Source organism: Vombatus ursinus, unplaced genomic scaffold, assembly GCF_900497805.2.
Source record: "Vombatus ursinus unplaced genomic scaffold, bare-nosed wombat genome assembly UNPS02010394.1, whole genome shotgun sequence".
In the NCBI taxonomy this organism is placed as follows: Eukaryota; Metazoa; Chordata; class Mammalia; order Diprotodontia; family Vombatidae; genus Vombatus; species Vombatus ursinus.
Window position 1 is genome coordinate 4,443,933 of NW_020950172.1, and position 23,727 is coordinate 4,467,659.

Below are 23,727 nucleotides of genomic sequence, written 5' to 3' on the forward strand. Positions count from 1 at the left end.
ATAAAAACAACAATGATTCTTATTTCTATGACACCTCAAGTCATATAAAGGGCATCCCTTGCCCCAGCCCAGTGGTGGTAGATAATGAAAGTGGTAAATAATGAAGGTATTGTTGGCACTTCATGGAGGAGTGAACTAAGAAGAAAAGCAATGTCAAGGTGACAGAGAGGAAGGATTTGGGTCAGCGTTCCCATCAAGAGCTCTCTTCTGAAGCCAAGCGCATCAATCTACTTCATGTGAAGATGGAGAAAAGAAGATGACAAGAATGACCTTCTCTTGACCCACAGTTTCAATAATCACCTCCATGAGAATAACACCAAGATCATTGTCTCTTGAGCTGAGAATTCTTCTGAGGCAGCATGGCATAGTGCATCGAGTGCTGGGCCTAAAGTCTGGAAGACAAGGGTTCAAATCTTGCCTCAGGCACTAGCTGTGTGTGACCCTGGATAATCACTCAACCTATCTGTGCCTCAGTTTGATCATATATAAAATGAGAAGAATATATTCCATGGCTTCTAAGGTCCTCTCCAAATCTATGGTCCTATCCTTTTCATCCTGCTGCTGGATATCCCCACCTTTCTGTTTTGGCATCGCCATAAGCCCTACTTCTGCAAAGGGCAACTCATTTACTTTCTCCAAATCTCTTTTCTTCCTTATTTTTTTCTACTAGAATCACTTTTTTCTCCCAGTAACTCAAGTATCAACTTTCTGTTTCCATATCCACATCCATCCCTCCTTTCTGATGCTTTTGTAGACAGATGATCTCTGTCAGTGGCAGAAATAGTATTACAGGATTTCCTTGTGCCTGTCTAGGCTATCTTTACTCAGTTGCACCACTACCACTTTTCTCTCCAATCATGAAGTCAGAACTCTTGTCTTAACACTTATCACATCTTGCCAGGACTATCTGAATGCCCTCTTAGCCTGGTCCCCTAGCTTTCAATTTTTTCCTTTCTGTTTTGTATATCCTAGGTTACCATTCCTAATTTAACACTTTCATGATGTACTTCTTCCCTTAAGAGACTTCAGGACCTGCAAGCTTCATAAGAGTAACCAGTGTACCCTGATAGACAGGGAGGTATTTAGGCTATATTAAGAGAGACTGGAAGTGTGGGGGAAATGGTGGGCACAGAACGAATTTTAATGAGTGATTGCTGATTGATTGCTTAATTGATTATCAGTAAGATTATCAGTCCCACTGTCCTCTGCCCTGGTCATATCACATCTGAAGAGCTGTATCAGGGTCTAGACCCATCTCTTTTAGAAAGGACATTGACTAGTTGAAGCCAATCTAGGATGGGACAACCAGTATGAAGAGAAGAATGGAGACCATGCCATATAAGGATCAAAGAACCCAGAGACTTTGAGTGCATGAAAGAGAAGACTGGAGTCGGGGAGTCAGAGGGGGATCACAGCAGCTATCTTCAAGCCTTTTTACTACTACAGTGTGGAAGAGATTAGATTTGTTCTGCTTGGCCCCGGGAGGTAGAATAAGGGGTTAATGGAAAGGAGGTTTGTGAAGTAGAGGTTTCCATTTTTTATAAGCAGATATTACATTGGAATTTTCCAATGCTAAAATGAGCTACCTTGAGGGACAATGAATTCCTCATCACTAAATGTCTTCACTTCTCATGCACACTTCAGAAGGTATTCCCATACAGGAGAAAGTGAGAGTAAATGGTCCCTGAGGTCCTATACGAGCCTTTTACTAGGCTGTGATTTCACATCCATTTTACACTCCCAGTCTGCCATTTCTGGCCTTCGATGCTTGGGGCTGAACCAGATCCTTTCTCTAATCCCTGAATGAAGGTATGACCGATCCACACAACCAAAACTCTTGGAATCATTACTGAACTGCATTACTTCAATAATCCATGAGAGTTGTCATGCCCATCGAGAGGTACAAAGTCCCATACTTCTTTAAAGGAGACATAATCAAAGTCTCAAACAAAGGCCTCATCTTATCATCCCAGTAAGATGCACAGTCTTACCCAGGATCATCTATCCCTCATCTCAAATAGAAAAAGTGTTTCTTGTTACTCTCTTGATCCCAAAGCTGTTGACCAGAGATGACATTTAGGTCATTTTGTGATTTTTGACAGAATGGGAGGGCATTATCTCTGCCCAACATTGTGAGTGTTGGAAGAGATCAGGAAAGATGAAGGTGTGGCATGGAGAGAGGAGAAGCAGAAATCTTTATCATCCAGTGTTTCTGTGATTCTGTCTGCCATTGTTAGATGAAACATGCTTTATTCTGAGAGCATGGTGCCATCTTTCACCATAATGAGGAGAACCAAATGCAAATATCTATTGATTTATACAATGGTAGGCCAGCTCCAGTGACAAGCAATCTATGGGCCAAGTCTGCAGTCGTCTTTAAGAAAAGTAATTAGAGAGATGACTATAACCTTTCTTTAATGAATAGCAATAATCAACCACTTCCTTGGTGTTCCCACAACCTTGCCCGCTTGGTGTAGTGGGCTTTCTGAAATTGATTCTGGCCTTCGATCCCTTTCTCTTTCCCAATCAGCAGCTCACAGCTGGAGAGAAATGACTCCATTCTTTAATTGATCCATGCTTGTTTGCATATGCAGCTACTTAGAAGCAATGGGGGTTCATTGCCTCCTGATATGGGGGAATTTTCAACAACAAAATAGGGACATTCATCATCCTTCCACTGCTGCTGTTTATCATTATTTTCTAGCATGGCTTGGGCTGAAATCACTCACTTGTCAGTGTCTTAGGTAGCTCTCAAGCAAAAGGAGTGGTGGAACCAAGTCTAAGAAAAATGGCCCCGAAGAAGCCACCCAAGTACTTTGAATCTTAGAATAGATTGGGCAAATAGAAAGCAGACTCCTTCCCTGTAAACTCTAACCGCACTGATAGTGTGTCAGATACCAAGGAATCCAAGTAGGCATATGACAGGGACTCCAGGACCTAGATGGCTAGCCCAATGTCATGGGGTAAGGTGACTTGTAAACTTCTTGTACTTGAAAATATTTATAAAATCATAAGTGTCGATCTGGTAGGGACTGTAGAAGCTTGCTAGTATGACCACTTTACACATGAAGAAACTGAGGCCCATGAAGTTTACATGACTTGCCCAAGGTCACAGAAAGAGCAAGATAATGGGTCACATTTCTAGAACTGGAAGGGACCCGAGAAGCCATCTAACACTACCCTGTCATTTTAAAGAGAAGGAAACTGAGGCTCATTGAGGTTAAATGACTGGCCCAAGGTTACATAAGCAGTAAGTGTCAGAAGTAGGATTTAAATTGCTGCCAGGTGAAATTGGAAGATCATTTATTTGAGATTTTGTAGAAGGGTTTCAAGTTCTACATGATGCATTGGCCTCTCTGATAGGAGGGTTCCTGATCCTCTGAATTATGGATGGGAACATGGGAAGTGGGGGGCACCCTGCTTGTTTGGCGAGAAGTAGCCCAGGCTCCTCACTGTCCACAACGTCAAACCTCATCTCTCTTTGAGTGATTGGGTATTACCAGCTTTGCCGTCTCCCCTAAGCTGCAGTCCCCTATTTTCCAGCTACCTGTAGAAAGTCCAACTAGGATATCATACCAGTGCTCCCATTTGGTATGTCCCTTATCAAATTCATCACCTCTAAATTCCTGAACCAACACTTGCTCTTCAATTCCCTGTTTCTGGAATGACACCACTGTTTGCCCAATCCCTCAGGCTTGAAACCTCTATGTCATCTTTGGCACCTTTCCCCATGTCATGAGATCAGAGAGTTGGTTGTTAAGTTGGGATGATGGGCACTCCAAATCTTAGTAATTATCTGAGGAATTGATCTGTCACAGCTCTAAAGGGGTTATGGGTATATTGCCAAGAGGTGGCAAGTAGTGAAGTTTTCATTCATTCCAAGTCACAGGTGCAGGAGCTCAGAGCCAAATGGGAGTGGAATGTCAAGGAGGAGCCATATGGCCCTGACTTTAAGCACACCTAAATAGCAGTACAGAAGTAGGGAGCATGCATGGCTGTTTTGCATGATTGGTTCGAGACCAATAGTTAATACCCTGGTACTCCATTCATTCTGGCTTCCTAATCTGATCTTGACTTCCCAGCTCTAACTTCTGTCATTCACTTAGATCTTTGGTCTTTGCAGACACGGCTTGGAGTTTCAATTATGCCTGTTCACCTTCCATTTCTCACCCAACCTCTTCTTTTGATAGAGATTGCCCTTTCCACCTTCACATGTTGAGAGTATGATAGCAGCCTTTCACCCAGAAGTTAGCCTGCAAAATGCAGAAGAAACGGTAAAGGGTGAAAAAAAATGAGTCTGCTAAGAAATGTTATGGATTAGCCAAACAAGAGTCCCAAAGAAATGGGAATTCATTGGGGTTGGATAAGGGAGAGACTAGCTTGGGCTCAATCACAAAGCTGCTCACACAGATTTGCTCACTGTAAAGCATCTGTTTCTTCTCTCCACCCCCTACCCCCAGGGTCATTTTACTAACAAGTAGCATTTGATGCTGGCATCGAATTTCCCCCACATCTACTCAGTTGACAAGTCCTGCCATTTCTACTTGCAAAATAGCTGTTGAAGGCACTCCTGCACAGACTCTCCCATGGCTACCACCCCATTTCAGGCTCTCATCCCCTCTCCCCTGAAGTATGCTAAACAGTTTCTTAATTGGCCCCTCTGAGTCTAGTCTCTCCCGTTGCCAATTCCTACTCCATACACAGTCAGATAAATATTTCTCCTGAACAGGTGCCACCCTGTCATCTCATCTGCTTGAAAACATCCATCCCTGCTCTGTAGACCACTGAGAGTCCGGACCCACTAGTCAGAGGTTCAGAGGGCTCCACAATTGGGCTAAGACTTAATTTTCCAAGTTTAAGTTTGAGTACTCCCCTTTACTTATCAAAGCCCCCCCGCCAGTGTCACAGTCACTGTTCATAAAACAAGTTCTGTGTATTTTAAGGTTCCTTCCTACTCTGACATTCCCTATTCTTAGATTTCTCCCAGCTCTGATGTTTTTTGTTCTAAGATCCTTCCTAGCCTTGACATCCTGTGTCCTAAGGCTCCTCTTAGCTCTGACATTCCCTGTTCTGAAGGTTGTCTCAATCCTGACATTCCTCGCTTTAGTAAGCTCCTTGAGGGTAAGGAATCTTTAGGAACACAGCTGCATACTCCTTTCCTTTTGCATCCCCAGCCCATAAATGCAAGGACTTGCCTTAATACTGTTTTGTTAAACATATCGAAAATACTTGTTGCTGGCTGCTTTCCTTGTTCCATTGCTTCTGTAGGAGTGAGAGCTGCTGTTTTCAACTATGAAGCTTTATTTCAGTTTGACTCATCTGGCCAGGCACCTACTTCATGTAGCATGTTCTTTGAGGCAGTAAGAAAGCTACCAAGCCCATTATGATAAGAACCCTGCCCTCGGGAACATTACAGTCTTATAGCAGGATGATACCTGAACACACACTCTTGCCTCGTTTAGTGTGTGATATTGTTGTTAATATCTAAAGACAGCCTATACATCAGCAAAGACATGACTTTCCACACTGATTGTAGGCCAATCCTTTGGAATGTCAAGGCATCATATTCCACAAACATATAAAGCCCTCCCACAGGAAAGGGTCAAGACTATAAGTTTCCTTAGGGGAACGGCCTCACAAATAAAATCACCTCTTATTTAATTATCCAATTCATTGCTACAATGCACGCTCTCCAACAGGACTGCTCCTTGCGTGTTTCCTGAAATAATAAGGTTACAATGTTTTCTCAAGCCATTAAATTCAGAGAGCCCTGTACACTGCTGTCTGCCCCCCGTCCCCTTAACAATGTTTAGAGGATATTAGTCTCAGTTACAGTACAAAATATCATCCTCAGAGTTCTGTTTCCAACAATACAATTTTCTGCATGCACTCAAGTGGAGGGCCTCTTATTTGAATTGATGGGACTGTTACCAGTTTTGCCTTGCATCTCTAGATCATGTCTTTAAAACAGAATACAGAACATCGAGACTGTTTAACGTCTTTATTAAGGTTGTGAAAGGTCACAGAGACATCGCCGGCGTATTCCTTTACAAATCTCTGCAGTGCTAAATAAAAGGATGCAGTGAAACTAAGGAGAAGAAACTCCTCTCTCTGGTGAGGGCCTGGAAGAGAAAGATTCTCCTCCCTGGGCTGCCCAGTAAGGACCGGGAGCAAACAACATCTGGTGAAGTTCAGATAGTCTTCTCTTCCTGAATTTTGTCTTAACCTTTGTCTATGCCACACCAAACCCAACCTTGGGTATATTTGTATGGGGAATTTAAAATGGGTTTTTGTTTACATGACCCTTCTGGAGATACAAGCATGAAGAAAAAAAAATTATCCCTACCCCCTGACAGTTCGTATCCTATAGAAATACTTGATTTTTTTTTCCTATAAGGTCTTGAGTGTTTGACTAATTCTGTAGATGCCCAGTATTATGCAAATGCCTGGGCCCCATGGTCATGTCAATGAAAGAGTTGTTTGGATTACTCCCTTACAACGAAGAAGAATTATCTCTGCTAGAGAGAAGTTGGGTGCAAGTGTAAAGTCAAGCACACTTTACAAGGGTAAAGTACCCCCGCGAGTGCCTGCTGTATGCAAGATGCTGTGTAAAGAACCTGAGTCCTATAAAACCAGAGAAGACCCCTACCTCTCAAGGTATCCCATTCCACTGCAGGTAATTGCTAATCCTTACCAAATTTACCCTTTCTTTTCCTCTCTGTAATTTCCCTTATTGTTCCTAATTCTGTCTTCTCTGGACAAGCAGGACCAGTCTGTGCTTCCTTATGTAAAACTCTGGAGGGGAGGGTAGATATGAAATGGTACATCTAACAAACTTTCAGGGAGTTAGGGCCAGTATAGTCTCTGCTAGATGTGGGGTCTTGCCTGGGATAAAGTTGGGTCCTTTGCTTTTTTTGGGAACTGCCCAGAGAAGTTTTTTTTAGAGATCCTAGAGAAATTAGCAACTTTTTAGTCTATAAATGTAAGTTATTATTATTGTTGTTGTTATTGTTATTAATAATTATTTTCTTATTATTATATAATAATAATTATTATTAATAATTATTTTCTGTTCCTTCACAAGTCAGTTCCATCTGTATAATTTTGCAAACTTTTCGTTTGATTGCTTGACTGTTAAATACGGATAATTTTGTTTTATTGAATTCTATGTAAGGTTTGACATGTCCTGTTTTACTGAATCCTGTCTAAGCACTAATATGCAGTTTAATGTGCGAGCTCTGGAATCTTAGATTGCTACTGTCTAGTAGAAATGTTCCTATTATTCTTTTTGCAGCTAAGCAGACCTGGAAGGCTGGCCTTTTGTAACAGCAGATTGCCTGGCACTTTCTTAGGGTGAGAAAGTCCGTCCCTGAAACTCACAGATAGGTCACCTTCTTTGCTACTTCTCCAAATGAGCCACTTAAAGTGGCCTTCTTGTCCTCATGGATATGAGTTTGCAGAACCATCTGGTTTACCCTGGTAGTGGCAAGGATCCATGGCGGGATTTCGGGCAGCCCCTTTTGAATGGCTGCCTGTGCTTTTAAAACTAGTGAGACCGAATCATTTGATATCCTTTTTTTCTGTGCTCTTTGCATCCAGAGGATACAGTGCACTGAACCTCTGCTCACTCTTTGACCCCAGCTCAGAGAAATGGGCCTGGGAGTGGTTGTTTCTATTCTGCATTGTTTGTACTTGTGGGTTTCAGGTTCTGAAGGTGATCCCTGGGAGTACGTAATATGAACCAGGTTAGAAGAGGTGGTTGAAGACCCAACTATACATGGCTTTGAAGCTTCAATCTACCTCCAAGTTTCTCATCCTTCCAGATCTGAGCACCCTCAGCCACTGCTCTGTTTCTGTCTCTCATCCCCTGGGACACTCCTGATTGCCAGGATTACTTTTTTTTTGTTTTAATACTAACACATTACACTTCACACAGGAATACTCATGGAATAGAATGGAATGCCATGCTGAGGAGTGTTTATTTTCTCCTAAAGGTGATAGGGAGCCACTAAAACTTCTTGACAGAAATGTGTGAATTGAAAATCAGTCCCATGCTGACCACTCCTCTGTCTGCACATGCAAAAACAAGGGAGAGCGTTTTAAAGGGAATTATTTAAATATGGGAAACCAAATAACAGTCTTTCAATAAGCATTTATTAAATATTCTGGATGATTTATGAGAAAAAAATCCATTAAATCATTGGTGCTGTTATCTATAGTAATGAAATTACCTGAAGAACTGCTAAACCCTTTTCTCTGTCTCTTTCAGTATTTTATTGAATGATACTCATTATGGTAGGATATTATCAGTGAACTATGAAGGCAAACATTGCATCTGAAGGCTTATTGTTCTTTTATTTTTATGCTAAAACATGATGATGAGGACGAAGATGATGATAATGGTGAGGATGATGAGGATGATGTTGGAATACAAAACATGGACATTGATTTGATGGTCTCATTGTGATGCTGACCAAGCCTTTGGGTAGAGAAAGAAACATGTGGAAGGTGGGGAAATTAAGTTCCCCAGATAACTTCTTAACTCCTGGCAATCTGCTCTCTACCTATATACCTTTCCCCAACCATTCACTTTATAGTTGCCATAGATTTCCCAATCACAACATCCAATCACTTTTTCTTAGTCTACACCAGCCTTGACCTATTAGCTTTACTGCTGTTAGGCCTTTGTGGTTGGAACTATTTCCTTCCTTTTCTCCCTTGACTTGGCACTATTCTGGTTCTCCTCCTACCTCTCTGGCTACTTCTTTCTATCTTTTCCTGAATCATCTTTCCTTCCCTTGCCCCTGAATGTAGTTATGCCTCAAAGCCCAATACTTAACTTTCTTCTTTTCTCTCATCCCTCTCGTTCACCACTATGCTTTCAATTATTACCTCTTTCCAATTCTATATTTTCAGCCCTGAATTCTCATTTGATCTCCAGATATACCCGTCAAATTGACCGGTCAGATTCAAATGAGATAATATATGTAAAGCATTTTCAAACCTGAAAACACTATAAATTCTTGTTATTATTATTATTAGTGTTACTGTTGTCATGGCTAAATGGATGTCATTCCAGCTCTTTGACAGACATAATGCTCAGAGCTGCCCTCCCCCCTTAAGTCTGATTCCAGCACATCCTTCCTTGGTGCTGTTCGTGTCCATATTGCAGCTTCCTTTGGGCCATTTGCAATTGTAATCCACCCAGGATGGTGGTATCTCAAAAGACATAACATAACATCCTAGGAATTATACTGGGTTGATAGCAGCAACTTCCTCCTCAATGAAGGTCATTAGGGAAAGGTTAAATGGCCATTCTTCAAGTATGCTAGAAGAGATTTTTACCAACCCCTTTCATTTCTAGGATTTTGGGATACAAAGGCAACAGAATTTCATGGGGAGGTTGAAAAATAACATCTACTTAGGGAATAGGCAGGTGAGTGGGTTGAAGGAGGAGTACAATTACAGTCCAGGTAGAATGGATTGCAATTGGAGCAAAATTATGGAGATAGGGGACTATGGATGGGTCTGAGCTGGCTGGGCCATGTAGTCGGGGAGGGAAAGAAAGTCCAAGAGATAAAGTAAGGCTCGCCTTTGCTACAGGTCTCCTACCTCACCAAAGGCTAGAGGCCTAACTAGAGATGCTTATTCAGATAGGGATGGACTAATGACATCTGAGGTCACTTCCTTCTCTGAGCCCCTATGTGGCTCAGAATCCACCCCAAAGATCTCTGTAAATCCTGGGAACCACTTATACAAAGGCAAGCATGCTTCCTGGATTCTTATCTGACAGACCCCAGGCTCTCTTGCCCCAGAGACTGCCTGTGTCAACAGAAGAGATGTGAAGACACTTTCCTGAAGGCTGCTAAGCCAAGTTTCAATATAGCTTTTCCGTAAGATCAATGGAAATGAAGTTTCTGGTTTGCCCCTTTCAACTGGAAGACGAATTAACAGCAGGAAATAGCTAGGAGCCTTTGGCAGTAAGCAGGCCTGGGATAGGGGAGAAATTCAAAGGAACAGTCCAGCCTTTCCATGTCAAATATGGGCCCCAGTGAATAGCAGGCATGTCCTGATTGACTATAGGTCATTCACCTACAACTGGTAGCCCATACCTACCCATCATCCCCTGGATGTGGCCTAAACTTGGTTCTAGTCAACCTCCTCCTTGGGACCCATTGAGGCAGGGACAGCTTTATACCCCTTGCCAGAAGCTATAGATGCAGAGACCTTCATCCCTTTTCCTGAATGAATTTGGGCCCCAGCTCTTTGAGCGTGGGAATGATGGAATCCCAATAAAGCTGCCTCCATCCCCAGTATTCTAACTTCCTTATTTGCCCCACTGAGCCGCATGCATGTCCTGATTTAAGTGACACAATCTGATTTTAACCATGCCATAGGCCTCCAGACTCAATACAACCACTGTCCCTAGCTAGCCACTGCCCCCAGATCCAATTCACATATTTGGACAGGTGTGTCCTTGTACTCAACCACAATCACATCATCCATTTAGCCCAAGACAGGACCATAATACCTGACGATCCATCTTGACCAGACAGGACCACAGTAGCTGGCCAGTCAGAAAGTAGCACAACCAGGATGTTTGACCACTGAAACGTAGAAAAGACCCCTCCCCTATTACCTAATCCCTGGACAAACCCCTCCTGCCTTTTTAATATTCATAATTTCTGTTATGTAATTGCATCTTTACCCTACAAAAATCCATCTTGCTTTGTCTGAAGTTGCTGGTTCCTCTTGGAACTTGGCTTTGACCCCTTACGGTGAAATCAAGTCACAGACCATGCAGTCCTAGAAACAGCCCTGGATCTCAGGTTACTTGTAAAGCTGTTAAAACTTCCTTTTCTCTGTAAGCCCCATCTCTTCTCTGCTCCATTGCCCCCATCTCCCTCACCCCCCTCACCTCTGCCGTTTGCCCACAGGGTGCCCTGCTCTCTTTCCTCTGGTAATATTAAAATGGCTTTCAGGAAGATCACTCACCTACCATTCTGAATAAATTCAGGAGATTACAGGTGGTGGTTGTATTTATTTCAATTAACAAAATCATAGAAATATAGCTGGAAGATATATGAGAAGCTATCTAATGCAACCATCCATGTTGTAAAAATGAGGAAGTTGAGGCCAAGGGAAGTGAAATGACTGGCCCATTGTCACATGCATAATAAGTTCAGAGACAGAATTCAAACCCAGGTCCTCAAGACCCCAAGCCTAGCATTCTTCTCGCTGCAGGATGCTTTCTTGCTAGTTTCCATCACAATTATTTAGTATCGATGACCAGGAGGGAGCTGCGGAGGGGAAGGGCCCTGCCAGTGCAGGTCATCGTGCTCTCTGAAACTTCTTGCCTTGGCAGCTTGATGGGAGACACTGAGAGGCTAGACAGTTGGCCCAGAGTCATAGAGGCAATTTATGTCACAGGCGGGATTTACACTCGGGTCTTCATGATTGCAAGGCCAGGTCTCTGCCCAGTCTTAGGGATTAGTAGTATGGACAACACAAGGGCAAGACCTTCCTAGTTTTGACAAGTTATGAAAGGGACCCAAAAGGGCATCTGGTCCAAGCAGTATCTGACCAGGTAATACTCTACATTATGATGTGTTCGCAGCCCTCCAATGAATGGGAGCTCAATACCACCCAAAGCAATCCATTCCACTTGAGCACAGCTCTCACGGGTAGTGAGTTTTGAGCCTAAATCTGCCTCTTTGCAACTTTCTCCTTTGCTCTCCTTTGCTCTGCCCTCTGGGGCCAAGCAGAAAAGGTCCAATCCACCATTCCATTGATCCCCATGGCATCCTCTTAGATCCTTGTGGATGACTAATGTCCCCATATAAAAACCCACACTTCCTTCAACAGCTCTTCCTAAGGCATGATCTCCATCTTCTTACCATCTTGGTCGCCCTGCTCTGAAGTCACTCCATCTCACCAGTGCCTTCTTAAAATGTGGGACTCCAAACTGAACGCAGTACTCCAGATGTCCCCTAAGCCAACACTGGAATATGAACTAAGTTTTCCTGGAAACTATCGCTCTTAATATATAAGCCAAGCCAATTCATAATGCATGCCAAGGTTGCATTAGTTTTTGTTTGTTTGTTTGTTTGTTTTCCTTCTGGTTGCCATCACACACAAGGAAGAGTTCATTTTACCTTTGCAGTCTACTAAAACCCTCAGACGTTTTTCCCAGTTTTTTTTTTTTTTTAATTATCAACCTAAGCATAAAGGATGTGTGTGAAGGCAATCATAGGCCCATGGCTTTTGCATCTCCCATCTATCTTTCTTCCCATACATTAGTGAAGATATCTTCCATCCTTCAGTGAGCTTAATTTCTCAAAGTGAACTTCCTGAAAAGAGGAGCTGTGTCATATTCCCTCCCCAGCGCTCTTTGGCATCAGCATATTAATAAATTCAGGGTATCGTACAGCTTCCCCTGTTGGGTCCCATGTCCCACAGGCAGTATTATTGACTGCTAAGGAAAGCAGAGATGAAACTGTATATTCATCAGTTTCCTGAGCATTCTAATCAGGGAGATGTTGCAGCACAAACGAGCTGTGATATTCTTTTATTTTTTGAGAGATGGGCAGCTTTGGAATCTAATAGACCATAGCTCAGTCATGCCGGCCTGGGGATGGCAAAAATAGAGTGAATGTGTTGTTGTTGTTGTTGTTTTATTTTTAATGGCATCTTATTATCTTGTAGGTAAGTATACACATATATACATACATAGATACATATATATATATATATATATATATACACATTAAGGAAGCTATTAAAAAGAAAGGATTCTCTGGATTGGTTGCAAAGAAAGTAAGTAGCATCAAATATTCTCTTTTCAGTTCCTTCCCAATATATCTTTCCAGGGCTAACTTCTTGGGCAAAATTTAGACACTGGGGATACATAAATAGATCTATCTGTCTATCTATCTATCTATCTATCTATCTATCTATCTATCTATCTATCTATCTCTATAGACAGATAGATGAACATATATCTATATCTGTCTATATCTACCTATATATATACATGTCTCTCTCTATATGCATACATACATATATATATATATATATATATATATGTATATACATATATGCATTCAACATACCCTTACAGTGTGACCTGTCCAATCAGCCCTGTAATAATAAAGCCAGTGAAGGATAGCACTAGAAAGAACAGCATCCTAAGAGGTCATCTGATCTAGTGTCCTCATTAAATGTCACATGATGGTGGGGAACATGCTCACCAGTCCATGGACAGCGTTCTACTTACAATCCATGGTTATAATTATTTAATAAATGAATGGTCATTAATTAGTGCTTCACTGGTGAGAAGACAGAGACCAATACAAAGAATATTTTCCCACAAGGATAAACAGCAGGCTTGAGAAAGAAAGTACTGAGTTCAAACTCCCAGTCAAAGGCTTGCTCCCTGGGACACAATTTCCTTGACAATGTTTAATGTGGCTGAAATCTCTGTTTTCAGTGGCAATGTTAGGCAAGTTACAAAACTGCCAGTCCTACCCATTTGTGTTCTCTGTAAGAGATTCCACACTGTAAATATAGTCTGTCTTTTTCTGTCTCTATCTTTCTCTATCTCTGTCTCTCAGTCTTTCTCTGTCTCTGTTTATGTGTCTTTGTGTCTCTATTTCTTATTTCTGTCTCTGTGTCTTTCTCTACCTCTGTATCTCTATCTCTGTTTCTCTCTATGTCTCTCTCTGTGTCTCTGTCTCTGTTTTTGTGTTTCTTTCTCTGTGTGACTGTCTTATTATCTGTCTTTGTGACTCTGTCTCTCTCATCTGTGTGTGTGTGTGTGTGTGTGTGTCTGTCTGTCTGTCTGTCTGTCTCTCTCTCTCTCTCTCTCTCTCTCTCTTTTCTTTCCACAATACCAGAATGCCTCCTCTGGTTAAATGGATACCCAGAGAAGGGAAGTAGCTTACCCATGATACAGCTAGTTAATGTCAGAGCTTGGACAGAGCCCACTTATTTCACCCCCAAGTCTGGCAGTCCTTCTAATCCCCTCCACACAGCCTTGTTATTTATTTCATGCCAGTTGAAAATCCAGTATGGTACCAGATACCATGTGTAAGTTTATTTTCTCAATACAAGAGGGTAAGCAGTGAACGGTTCCATTGACAGTTTCTGCAGCTGTTTTGATCTGTGTTCTGTAACTCTATATAACACATCTGCCAAGACTCATTGACATTAACTAAATATTTCATTATTTGTATCAGAGATGACGGTGTCGGGAGGGGTATTGCAGCTCACTTTGGGAATTTCTAATACAATTACCCAAAGAGAACTGGGCTGTATCTTCTTTAAATGACTACATTTTCTCCCATTTTTCCATGGCTAGTTTAACTTGTAAGGATGATGGAAAACACTAATAAAACATTTGATGTCTCAGCTTAGTAGAAAACTTAATGGGGGAAGGGTGTTTCTCCACCATCTCCATTTGCCTCATCTGAGGGCTACAAATCTTTTCATAGCCCTTAGTTAAGTGAAGAAGAATATAATGGGTTTTCCTATATGGGTTATGAGAACATCACTTCGCTATCAGAAGGCAGGTATTGTGTTTCATTGTAGGTCTTTTGGGGACGTGTTTAGTCATTGCTTTGATTATAGGTCTAAAGTCTTTCAGGGTTTTCTTTAAAATGTTGTTGTCATATAAATTGTTCTCTTGACTCTCTAACTTCATTCTGAATCAGTTCAACCTTCCCAGGAATATCTGAAAAGATGCACTTCATCATTTCCTTTGGCAAAATAGCATTCCATTACCTTCATATTATCATAGATTGCAATTTGTCCACCTTTTTCCCAAATGATCAGAATTCCTTTAGATTCCAATTCCTTGTCTCGTGTGTGCCTCTACCCTTTTAATCCCTCCTTCAAGATTAGAAAGTTTGCTCTTCTTCAGTGAATTTCTGTGCTTCTTTTTAACCATTAGGCCAATTCTGTTCTTTTTAAGGTATTATTTTCTTTCTTTAAGTTGTTATTTGTTATTTTTGTGCTTCTCTTATGAAGGTGTTAATTCTGTTTTCATAATTTTCTTGCATTATGCATATTTTTTTTTCTTCAAAACTTCCTCTACTACTCTTTTCTCTTTTTCTAACCCTTCCAGGAATTCTTGTTGGGCTTGGGTACAGATAGCATTTTTCTTTGAGGCTTTTTTTGGGTAGTTATTTTCACATAGTTCTCTTCTGAGTTTATGTTTTGGTCTTTTCTGTTCCCATAGTACCTTTTTATGGTCAAATTCTTTTTTTTAGTTGTTCACTCATTTTTCCAGCCTATTTCTTCACTGAACTTTATGTTAAAGTTGGCTCAGCTTACCTGGGGATGGGCAGGTACAGTTTCAAGCTTCAGGTTTTGTCATCCTGCTGTTGTCAGAGCTAGGTCTAGGTCTGCAAGTTTCTAGTACTTCCAAGGTGATGTGAACCTGGGAGAGCTATAGTCACTGCTTTCCTGTTCTACATTCTGATTTTTTCCTAGTAAGGGTCCCTGGTCCCCTACACCTGCATGTGCTGGTGCTACACTTTGCTTCGTTACTGTGACCAAGGCCCCTGTTCCTTTGTGATGCACCACCATCACCCCTCTCCACCCTGGAACTGGGACCTAGACCTGTGTATGGGTCACAGAGTTGCCAATCAGCACCAGCTATACTCACTGCCAGCAAAGGGTCCCCTGTAATCTCTTTCTGACCAATTGTCCAACCCACCTACCCCCCTTACCACCTCCTGGCTGAGAGCTTTCAAAGCTGCTGCTGTTGCCACTGCCACATGTGTAGGATCCTGCCTGTAACCCTGCTGTTACAGACTTCTCCTGCCAACCTCTTCAGTTTCTCTGGGAAAATATCTCACCCTGATTTTTTCTTGGCTCTGCTGCTTCAAAATTTGATTTGAGGCATTATTTTAAAGTTGTTTGTAAAGAATTGTTAAGGGAGTTAAACTGGGTAGCTGCCCATAATCTGCCATCTTGGCTCCCAAGGGGGACTATTTTTAGCCTTTTGATTTTGTTATGAGTTCATGCTTTCTCATGGAGTCAATGATTTCTGTTTAGTCTATTCTGATTTTCAGGGAATCCTTTACTTGGGTAAGGTTAACCAATTTCTGTTCTAAGTTATCTTTTTTTCCTTCCAATTCTTTTATCCAGATTTTTTATTTCATTATTTTGTCCTTTACTTCATATTTTCTAAGTATATAGATGATTTCTGTGGGGAAAAAATGTTTTTTTTTTCTTTAGTTTCTGCTTCTAGTGATTATGGAGTTACTTTCTTCTAGCTTGAATTTTTGGGAATCTCTCTCTCTCTTCAATAATTCTTTAAAGTTAAGGGAATTTCTGTAATTGGCTAATCTATCCAACCTTAAAGCCTGAACATTACTATTGTGTTTAAAATTTCCTTCCTCTTGCTGCACTTTTGGGTAAGGCGGCCATTACCTTGGGTCTCACATGAGTTCCCATGCTGATCTGTATCTTCTGGTTTTAACCTTGCCCTTCAGCCTACGTTTAAGGATCAGGACAATAGATCTTCAGTACCTGTATGGTATATCAGGGCAGAGTCCTGGGGACAGTAGAGCCCTGAGGTTTCTGTACTCATCATTGCCATTCCTGGTGGCTTCCACCACCCCTGGGTATTTCTGACCCCTTGGGGCTTTCTTGGGTCTTCGGCATGCCCCAGGCTATTTGCCTTTCTGGCCCATCTTGGGCAATGCTGGGAGGCTGGACTTCTCTGCCCATGCTAGTGCTTCTTGGGCAGGCAGCCCTTATCCACTAACTCTGGGCTTCTGGTTGTCGTCTTGTGCAGTTGTTTAGTGGAAGACGCCGCTTCTTATTTCCCACTGGATTTCTTGATCGTTAATTGACCTGAGGCAATTTTGGGGGTTTGGCCAGAGTAGGTATGGGGAGCTAATCTTCTTACTTCTAGCTAGCAGCTACCTTGGCTGCAAATTAGAAGCTTACACTCAAATGTGGGGATGGCATACAAACCCACATATATACATGTATATGTGTATTACATATAATGTATATTTATATACAAGATTCATGCAGATTAGATGAAAGGTAACCTTAGGCTATCACAGATGTGACTAAGGGGAAAAATACCCTGCAGAAGGTGACATTGAAGCCTTGTCTTGAAGGAAGACAGGGATTGTAAGGAATAGATGTGAGAAAGGAGAGGATTCTGGGCATGACACACAGGCAGTGCAGAGAGCTGGGAGATAGAGTTTTGTACATGAGGAATAGCCAATAGGACGGGGCCCAGTTTGTGAAGTGTTCTACACGCCAAAAAGAAGAGGTCTTTGTGTTTTTAAGTCCTCGAGGTAATTGGGAGTCACTGGAGTCTACTTAGTATAGTAGTGATAGAGAATGAGCATAGGAAAGAAATGAAGAGAATTGTATTTCAGGGAAGTCATTTTGGTATCTATGTGAAGGATGGATTCAAGAGGGAGCATCTGGAGGCAGAGAACCCAATTAGGGCTATTGGCAATAGGGTAGGAATGATGGGATGGAGGGCCTGAAATGGGGTCTGGGCTGTGAAAGTAGAGGGAAAGCAATGCATTAGGTGAGAGAACATATAAGTAAAAATTAAAGTGGTTGTCACACACACATATCCTTCCGCTAATCTGTTTCTTATCAAAATTTATGGTTCTAATTCATTTGTGACCTGGACTGATTCACAGGAAAATAGGCATTATTGCTGTCCATGTCACAACTAGACAGAATAGCCCACAGTTAAAAGTACGACGTGGTGAAGTGTACAGAGAATTGGATTTGGGGTCAGAAGAACAGGGTTCACATTCCACTTCTGATCCTACTTGGGTGGCCCTAGACTTCTCTTTCATTTTAATCCCCTTAGCTTCAGTTTGAACAATTATTAAAAGAGCATCCACTTCACAGCACTGTCCGGAGAATCAAGTGAGATGGCCTAAAGCCCTTTGCAAGCCTTATGTCACTGTGTTAATTCTGCCTGTTATTATTAGTAAGAGATCAGGAGGAAGCAGAAATATGAATCAGACCTTGTTAAGACGGGCAACATTCTGCAAATGACAAACCACCACACCCTGCAGCTAATGAGAAAAACCCCAAATGGAGACCTACTTTTCCATGACCACATGTCCACCAGTGGTACGTCCTGCTGGTGAAGGAAGGGTCCTGACCTTTGGAATTTCCTTTCGGTCTTCCAGCATTATGGGACCAGGCCTATCTGAGTATTTCAGGGAATTCTCCCAATTCATGTTTTGGGACATTGGCTTCCTGAATGCTAAGAGGCCCACATGGAGACAGAGCCTTGACTTCCATCTTGATCAGAGGTCCGTGTTTCCTCACTGATCTGTCAAATCTCTTCTTAATACAGAGATTCATCTCTGGGTCTATTAAAATCCTCACTCTGACATTCTCCCAACTTGAAATGTGTCTATTAATCCTCATAAGATCCCTGGAAAGTAAGTGGATGAAAAGTATTACATAAAAGTATGTGGGTTATTATTTTTTTAAAGCCAGACCAGCTTTAATTATAAAAAGAAGAAAGAGTGATACAGTATGGTAATTGAAAAGTAGTGACCTCTTTGGCTGATGACATGTATAATAAAGTATTTTTTTTTTCCCTTGAAACTAGCCCAAGTCTGAATTAGGCTACTAAATGAGCAGGGAATGAAGAATTGCCCCCAGGCATGGTGGATGGGCTATTGACTGGTAAAAAAAGAATGAGGACTAGTCAGACACTCAAGAAGAAAGAAGGAGTGAGGGGCATGATTCAAGAGTCCTCGTGGGGCATGGTGTCCAGAAAATGCTCAGAGATCACGCTCAGAGCTTGAGAGCCAGAAAGTGTTCTGAGAGGTCTTTAGTTCAGATCAGTTGCTATAGATTATGTTATAGGACACTGTGGAAGCAGATAACCATTCAATAGTCAATCAATCAGTACTTGATTAATTGTAGACTGAGAAGCTGCTAAAATGGTCTTGAGGAGTTGACCAGTTAACTGTGATCGTCTCTATTTCTGTGGCTTCCACTTTGGTCTCCACTGAGATAACTCCCAAACTGGCACGACCAGCACTGACCTGCACCCTGAGTTCCGGCCACCCATTTCCACGTACAGCAGCAGGACGACTCTCCTTAGGCACGCTACCAGGCAATATTTCTGTCAGTAGACAAGTCTGTTTCAAACCCAGTGCTTATCACAGCTCTTCCAAAGAAAGGCAAAAGATATGGCCTGCTCTCAAAAAGTTCATGGTCTTATGCAGGACACTGAAAATGAGTCTGTCTAAACATGTTCTGGACAGGATAAGTTAGAGAGAGTCTGCAGAGTGGAGGCACCAATGGTAATGTGGACAGGGAAAGGCTTCTTGCTGAAAGTGGGAGTTGAGCTTAGACTTGAAGGAAGCCAGGGAAGCTCACCTCAACTTCAGCAACCTGAAAATCCTTCAAACAGCAAAATACATCAAGTGCAGAGAACCCTTCAAAGTCAGCACATCGCAATCCAAACTCCTTATCTTCCCCCCAAACCTCCTCCCCCTTCTGATTTTGTAATTTTGGTCTGTATCTCTACTATGCTCCTATTTCAGACACTTATTAGTTGTGTGAGCCTGAGCAAGGCACTTAGCTGCTCTGTGCCTCAGTTTCCTCATCTGTAAAAGGGAAGTAAGAATAGAACCTACCCCACAGACTTGCTGTGGGATCAAATGGTATAGTATAAATATAAAATATAAAGCGCTTTGGCAAACTTAAAGTGCCAGATAAATGTAAGCGATTGCTGATAATAATTGTGATAATTATGATCTCCATTTTCCATGTTCAAACCTTAATTGGAAACTTACTTAAAATGGACATGTACAAACCATTGCTTTGACTAGTCCGTTCCCAAGCCTCCCCACACCCTCTCAGCCCCCCAGGGCCTGTGGATTCTCTCTCCTCAGTACTTTTCTCCTATCTTTCTTCTCCTTTCCATACTTGCTGCCACCACCCAAGAATCACCCCCTTATTCCATCTCTGTGGCTCCCTGTTGTGGCTCCTTAAAGAGTCACTTTTTCTGGGTTAGCATATGGCTCTTCATGTGGTTCGATCTTCTCTTCCTGTCTTGTCTCATACTGAGGCATCTGGGTGGTGCAGTGAGTAGAGTACTGGCTTGGAGTCAGGAAGACTCATCTTCCTGAGTTCAAATCTGACCCCAAGTACTAGCTGTGTGACCCTGGGCAAGTCACTTAACCCCATTTGCCTCAGTTTCTGTAAAATGAGCTGGAGAAGGAAATGGCAAACCTCTCCAGTATCTTTGCCAAGAAAATCCTAAATGGGTCACAAAGAGTCACATTGAAAAAAATGGCTGAACAACAATGTCTACTAGTCTATAAACACCCTAGGAGCCAGCATTACATTTTGATATATCACTGTCAGTATCAAACCCTTCCTATAATGATGATGATGATGATAATATCTAGCATTTAAATTTCATATTATGGTGTGAAAAATATCACAAATGTTATCTTATTTGATCTTCTCAATAACCTTGGCAAAGTAATTTCTATTATTATCTCCATTTTACAGTTGAGGAAATTAAGGTAAAGAGAGGCTAAGTGATTTATCCAGGGTCATGCAACTAGTAAGAGTCTGAGGCTGGATTTGAACTCAGGTTTTCCTGACTCTAGGTCTAGTACTGTGCTGCCTAGCTGTTTCATAGGGCTTGAAAGGCAATTTGGATAATTAAAAGTTTTGAAATGTTTCCTGAATCAAGGAATGATCCGCAAGTGTATATAATCAAGTCCCAGGTGCCTTGGGTTCAGCCAATATGTGCTGCAGACATTCAGAGAAGGGAGGCAGTTCTGGCCATGGATGGTGCAGTAGATAGAATGCTGGATTTAAGAGTTAGGAAGACCTGAGTTTGAATTCTGCCTCTTACACTTGGAAGCTGTTTGATCCTTGGCAATCCGCCTGGCTTCAGTGATTGTCAGCTTCCTTGGCATTAAAATGATGACAGCAATAGTATCTACCCAGTACAGGGTTGGTGTGAAGGCAAATGGAGATAACAAATGGCAGGTGCTTTGCAACCCATAAAGCACGCCGTACATCCTGGCCATCACTATTCTTCTTCCTCTTCTTTCTCCTCCTCCTCCTCTTCTTCCTTCTTCTTCCTTCTTTTTTTCTTCTTTCTTCTTCCTTTCCACCTTGTCAATTAATGATGAAACCAACCATGAACCAAATCCATTTCCTTCTACGGGCCAGCAGAACGTTCTGTGTTTCCAGACAGATTCTTTTGTATGGATTGGGGAATATGAAGGGAAGTGTGTGGCAGGGAGCCACCTGCACCATTTATAAGAAACTTGGATCCCCATATTTCCTTTCCCCTTCCAAATTCTGAGCTCCTCAGGGGGAGAGAGAATAATTTTAATCATCATACATCGTCATCCTTGAAATGAAAAAAAAAATCCTGAATTCTCCCTGCATCCCAGCGGAAGGTTTGTGGATTTTTAAAATGCGCAATCAGGGTGTGTTAATGGTGTTATTACTGTGTGCTTGCTGTTTCACACATATAAATGATTACATTTTAACGGCAACTTAGTAATCTGTAACTCTTCCATAATGAATTGATTTTTATAGAACATTTTCATTCATTTGAAAAATGTCTAGCTTTCTATTGAATGTGAATTACAGTCCAATTAGACTCCATATTTAAATAATCAGTTTTAGCTGTGCAGTATTAGAATGTCACATTTTACAAAGCACTTTTAATTATTTGGGGAAAAAATCTCATGCCTCTTAATGCATTTTTGCAATTAAAAATAATGCCCATGTATAATTTTGTAATCTCATTGATATTAAAATTTAACTAAAATGTTTCTACCTACTGTTAAAATAGTCTGAGAATTTAGAACCACTGAATATCAGAAATGGTAAGAACTCCAGAACATAGAGTATCAGAGCTAGGAGGGAAATTAAAGAGAGAAAGGCAGAGCCAAGAAGGGTCTTGGAATGGAAAATAGAAAAATGGGGAAGGAGTTTATCCATAGAATGTCAGAATGGGGAGGGGCCTTAGAACAGGGGTTGTTGGATCTGGGAGAGGCCTTAGAGCAGGGAAAGTGTAATGCCAGACTGGGGAGGAGATTAGAGATAAGATAAATCAACTCACTCATTACACAGTTGGAGAAACTGAGGAAAGGAGACCTGCCCAAGGCAGAGGGTGCATTATCCACCCCTTGAGGCTCATCCCAGCTGTGATTCACTGACTCAGGTAGTGGCAAGATGCAGATAACACCCCAGGCCTTGGAATTCTCCATCTAGGCCCTTTTCCACTGGACCATTTAGCCAGAATTTTTAAGATATGGATCACAGCTGGGCCTCGGAAGAGACAATTTTCTTTGCTGAAGCTTCTCTTGTATTCTAATATTTTCCTACAGATTAATTACATCCCAGCCAGGTCCTAATTATTATTTCCACCAGTGGGGAAATGATTGTTTTTTGACTTTAAGAAAGGAAACTGGTCGTGCCCTGATGGCTCAGCTCCTCACCTGCCAGCTCTTGTTTGTGGACACAATAGTGGATGGATGACTGGCTAATGAAGTGCTGGAGAGCAGGGCCCGATGGTACACTCCACCGGCACTTCTGAATGAGCATCTCCATGGTCTTCAAGGTCTGGCAGGCAGAAAATGAGTGTGCAAATCCTGCTTTGCCTTTCGTGGTGGTTGGGGAGAGAAATCTAATGAATGGGCCCTTACTAATGTTGCTCACTCACTTCTGCCGGCCCGAGGCCCATCAGTCATAGAGACAATTCAGTCCCAAATTGAGCTGAGCAATTATCTTTTATCAGATTTACCCAGAATGGTTTAGTCATTTGGTTTGTGCCAATAGAATATAAAAGAATTCTTCATCATTTCTTTTTCGCTGTCCCCTCTGACCCAGCTTTTCATATATAACATGCATACATACATGTATACTGCATACGTTGGCACACATAGACACTCTCTTAAGCATGTGCAAGCATGTGTGGGCACGCACACACACACACACACACACAGAAACATACACACAAAACAATGAACATACCTTTCATTTTGACCAGAAAATCATTTCATCTTTTCTATGACACAAAGGTTCATACGTTTGGCAGTATGGACAGGCCTGTATAAAGTCTTGGCATCCCAGATGTGCATGAGACCTCAGAGATAACTAGCCCTATGTGTGCCTTAAAAGAATCCCTGATCAAAGATCTTCTGCAAGCAAAAGTCATGCATCCATTGCCCAAACACCTCCAGTGAGGGAAAGCCTATGACCTCTACCATGGGGAGGCAGCATGGTCCACCGGGCCCTCCCATAGTTTTTGTTGTTGTTGTTGTTGTTGTTGTTTTTGGCTAGGCAATGGGGTTAAGTGACTTGCCCAGGGTCACACAGCTAGTTAAGTGTTACGTGTCTGAGACTGGATTTGAACTCAGGTCCTCCTGACTCCAGGGCCGGTGCTCTATCCCCTGTGCCACCTAGCTGCCCCTCCTCCCATAGTTTTGAAGTTCTCTCTGACCTCAGGACTAACTCTCCCTCCTCCCTGAAATATCCTCATTTTGTTCTTAGTACCATATACTGTAGAGCCCAGTACATCAAAGCCAATCCATCTTCTACGTGATCGTCTTGCAGGCGTGCAAAGGCAGTTGATTAGACATTGCTGAAGTCCTTCTCATCTCTAGGATCCACTGACCCAGTTGATTTCCACCCTTCAGACAGTTTCCTTTGTGTGATCTGAGATGGAAA